The sequence below is a fragment of the Dufourea novaeangliae genome, unplaced genomic scaffold, assembly GCF_001272555.1.
Source record: "Dufourea novaeangliae isolate 0120121106 unplaced genomic scaffold, ASM127255v1 scaffold281, whole genome shotgun sequence".
NCBI lineage: Eukaryota > Metazoa > Arthropoda > Insecta > Hymenoptera > Halictidae > Dufourea > Dufourea novaeangliae.
Window position 1 is genome coordinate 44,139 of NW_015374162.1, and position 4,972 is coordinate 49,110.

General features: G+C 41.3%; 1 protein-coding gene across 1 annotated transcript in view; it reads right to left on the reverse strand.

Annotated features, from left to right (window-relative positions):
* LOC107192011 (helix-loop-helix protein 11) overlaps positions 1 to 4,972 on the reverse strand; it is a 354,240-nt gene that overhangs the window by 18,148 nt on the left and 331,120 nt on the right. The gene's annotated exons all lie outside the window — the stretch shown is intronic.

Sequence of the window (4,972 nt, forward strand, 5' to 3'; positions counted from 1 at the left end):
TACATTGTGAGTTCACTCCCACCATGACAAGATTTAGGTCGAAAGAAACCAACGGTTCTAGGATAACACGTGCATTGCAGAAGTGGAAGGAAAGGACCGTCGCGCAGTTTCTCCAAGGCGCCGTAGCCCGTTAATTTATTGCCAGGGTACCCACTGCTTCAAGATAGAAAACACACGTCACGTGCATCGGCTTGAAAATGTCCGAAATGAAGAGGACCATCAACGTATCCCTTTCTTCGAGTTGGAAAGTACAGTGTACATTGTCTATCTCGAGGAGCAGGGAAAAAAATTTACCGACACGTGTCAGTTGACGCTGCAAGGCCCTGGACGACCACCCTTGTAGAGGCCGGAATGGAATTTTCGGTTATTTATGGCTTAAAATCTTGGTACTCGTAGCAATCGTGAACTCACAACAGAATTGACAATCGACAATTTTATTACAACTTTGTGAAATTGTAGTTCTCATGAAAACATTTCATACGTATTTTTTTTTTTAGTATTCCGTCAAATATCTCGGAAATTATTAGAAATATAAAAACCGTATTCGTTAAATTCTTTTCCGTAAAATAAGCCTATCGGTAGGGTGATGCGGTTCATATTAACGTAATAGTAACCCATTGAAGACAGCGGTGCGCCCCGGTTCAGGTAAAAGAATCGGGCGCTCCACTATTACAGTCGACTGATGGTATCGCTAACGCTCCAGACTATTTCAATAGATTAAAAGCTATATCAAAGTGTCAATGATTTACGGAAAAGAGTTCAACGAATACGGTAGTATTTTTTTTGGATTTACCTGCAGCGCGCACTGTCAGGAGTCGTCGAAAGATTGTTTAAAGAAAGGGATTATTCTGGAATTCAATGATATAGCTACATTCAATATCAAAACAAACACAATATTGCAAATTGTACGGTTTTTATATTTCTAATAAATTCCGAGATATTTGACGGAATACTAAAAAAAAAAAAGGCCGAAGAAATTGAGCCATAAAGAACCGAAAATTCCACTCCGGCCTCTACAAGGGTGGTCGGCCAGGGCCTCTTCATTTCGGACATTTTCAAGCCGATGCACGTGACGTCTGTTTTCTATCTCGAAGCAGTGGGTACCCTGGCAATAAATTAACGGGCTACGGCGAATTGGAGAAACTACGCGACGGTTCTTCCCTTGCACTTCTGCAAAGCACGTGTTATCCTGGAACCGTTGGTTTCGTTTTACCTAAATCTTGTCGTGGTGAGAGTGAACTCACAATGTAACGATGGGAAACTACTTGGGGGTAGAGGAAGCCCTTTCGGAAAAATTCTGTCAGTCGGTTAGCAATCGGGCGACAGAGATGTTCAGTTCACGGGAGTATTACGGAATCTTATGGTGGTACGTACACAATAACGGATATGCGGGTGTTGGTGTGCAAGTGTTTGGTTACGTAAAACATCTGAAAAATTGAAACCAATCGGCCCTTTCCGGGGATACGAATTTTCCTAACGTAGTAACAACACGTTGGATTAAAAATACATTAAGTGATTGTGTCGGGTGATCAGTGTTAGTGCAGTGCAGTGAAGTGAATACATATTCGATGGATTAACCCGGCGGCACTTGACGTTGCAACTCTTAACGTCGGCTGGTGTCGCATACCTGCGATCACCAGTGGCATGGACTCTACCCTGCCATAAACCATTTCGTCCGTCGATGCCCAGGCTCGGTACACTGACCTACTGACGCAGGTTTCTACGCTGCAGGTGAATTTCCGTAAGGGTGAGTTCTATTCAGTTTATTGGTCATTATTGTTTTATTAATTTCACCGAACTACAATCACTTCTCGTTTATTCTTTGTTACATTACCTTTTCGTTCACACGTTATTTGAAAAGGAAATTTACAAATTCGTAAAAAGGAATTTACAAAAATGTAAATGTGCATTCGTCTTTTTACGTTAAACATAATTTGCCTACATTTACGTTTCATTCATTAATCTCTTTAAATAACAAACGACAAATGATAAAAAGTATGATTTTATTTGTTACGTCTTGTTTATTTGCTATTATTATACGCGGTTTCCTGCGATGCATGGTGACCTACTTGTTCGGAGCATCGTAGTACAAGCGTAGCGCGTAGCCACCGCTAGCGCGGGAACTCGGCTGGCAAACTCGCGCTCTGATTGGTCGCGGTTTTTCGTTAATATCTCGTAAACGAAGCCTCAGTTTAAATTTTTGCTAAGGAAAAAGTTGTTCCAATTCACCCCCCGAGTGCCACATTTCCGGGTCGGAGGACATTTTTGGGACACCCTGTATATATATTGCGCTTCCTATGATGAAATATGCGAGTTAAACGCGACACCGTATGTGTTCCAGTCTGGGTGTCTAAGCGACAGAATAGGGTACGCACACGTGTGTGAGAAATACGTGTGAATGAAAAGGATTCCTTCCGTACAGATAACGGGCGTACGGGAATCGAATGTCTACTGCATACGTCCTTAAGGTCGATTTACACTGTACGGCACGGGCCGACACGTATCGTCACCAGCACGATAAAACATTGAAACATGCGTTTTAAGGGGGGAGACTCCGTGGGCCGTGAGCTGTGTCCGTGTGCTCACACAATCGACGGGAACCGTGTATGTATACGCGATGCACGAGAGAGACATTCGATTTCATAGAATCCAACTTCTGCCTCGATAATTGCATAAATGGGTGACTCACGGGTAGACTTCGCTACAGGGTGGTCTGGTCTTTAAAAACACCAATAAACACTATACGTTGAAAGAATTAGAATTTTAGAAATTGTGCGATTGTGACAGACGTCAATGAAAACACATAAGATGGCTGCTCCAGTCACATTTTGTCAAATATCTCACGATTTAATGGTTTTCTCGTCAAAAGCAGACCAGACCACCCTGCACACCACTATCACACTACGTAGAAATCCGATTATTGTCAATTCATCACTCCTGGAAGACAGAAGTTGGTATTTACGTTTCGATGCGTCCACACTCAGGAATAAACAGTGGTATAGTTCAAGGATTCTCCGCTAGAAGCGTTTATGGTATTTGTCAGTCACTTTGGCCATGTTACCATCGAGCATCGATAAAATAGAGGGAAGCGATAAATGTAACCTCGCAACACGTGCTGGATCGTATCGATTGTTTTGTTACGCTGTTGCCACATGTTCCCATTAGCGCCATTACAATTCTGCCCATCAGGAGAACGATGGAATACTTACGGCTACGGCCCGTGGCAAGATTTCGATTCTCGTCGAATGTAGGAAAAGAATGGCGCGACCGAAAGACAATCGAGAATAAAACAATACATACTTACGTATTAATGTGTGCAACGATAAACCTTCTCTATTCGTACTTGCAATGATGCTTATTTTTGTAATCAATGGAATTACATACGAAATACTAGAATGGAATTACATACGAAATACTAGAATTCCCGAGAAACAAATTGTAAAAATGACACAACATATATTCCGAGTATTCTATATATAAAAACATGGAATACTATACAAATCTGCTGTTTGAAATGATATTTATTTATCTTTTATTGATATAATTGATACGGGTATTATAAGCGTACACATATATTTCGTAAAAAGAATGCAAAAAGAACATTGAATGGACAAATTTATTCGATGAGAATTTATTCAACGAATAAAGATACTTTTTTTATTCGAAGAGCGTTTTGCTATTTAGCTATTTTTTTGTGCAAAATAGTTCGGAAGGTCATTAGAAATGAAATGTATATGTTGAAAATTCGTAAAATGTTGTGGGGAACATTGTTAGAAAAATTTTAAAGTTTGTGAAAAACATGCTTCTCGCGCGCAGAAGAAACTATAATGATTTCAGAGAAAAAAGGATCAAATAAAACATAGATATTTTTCATACCTACAAAATGAGATACAGTACGTTAAAATCGCTGGACATGTTCAGTTGCAAAAGAATTAAAACTGTCAAAATAAGATCTTCTTTTAATTGTTTAATACTTGGAGGGATTTGAACATAGAGTTTCGAAACTTTAGGAGAATATGGCATCCATTAAGATAAAAAAGTATGCACCTTTTGCACCCCCGCCAGGAACGGCCCTGTCTATGACTCTTCCTTACCGATGCACACAGAGTAAGGCTGTGGTCACAATGGTACCGACATCGGTCATCGGATTGTTTTCATCAGACGTCGGCCGATTTGATTGGTCACTGAGACCACGCAATGCTTCCCAGTGCGTTGAAAAGTTCAACCGATGTTGGGCGTCGGGCGAATCGCCCGAAATCGGTACCATTGGGACCACAGCCTAAAAAGAAAGGATGCACGATGTTAAAGGAACGTAACACCAATTCACGTGTATGCTGATGCTTTAACTATAGCAATTAGCTCTTCGATGTGTTTGACACAATGGTTCACACCAGAAGAAAGCACTTTTCCGTGCGGCAAAGAAAATGCGACACCTAAACCGGATACAGGTTGCGGAAAAAAATCTACCGGGAATGCAATTTTTCGATGGGACGGCTGACTGAAAGTTAGTGTCGCCATAGGCTCAGAACAAAACGCTCCCTCTCCTTTCCTTCTCACGCTTCCAGCCACTACCGCCGCCAAAGTCCCGGTTACCGATTATGTATTTTCGCTAGCATCCGTTTGTTTACATCGGCCCTTCGATCGATTCGGAGTTAATCCCAATGGAATCTCTGCCTTTAAAATCTCTCCTTTGTCTTGCAGAGAGACCAACTGGAAAAAAGAAAAGAAAACAACGATTCATGATGTTTGCCACAAAATATATATTCGTGGAATCTCGCTAATCGGCAACAGGTACTGAACTCCAATCTTCCCCGGAAGCCAGGCTATAATGTTATCGCTTCAGCCACTAAGCGTATGAAGAACCGATTCCAAATTAAGGGTTCCACTTCTTTAATATAGAACCGCTAACTCATAAAGTGGAACCGGTTCTAGTACCGGAACCGTAAAGCCACTCATAAAGTGGAACCGGTTC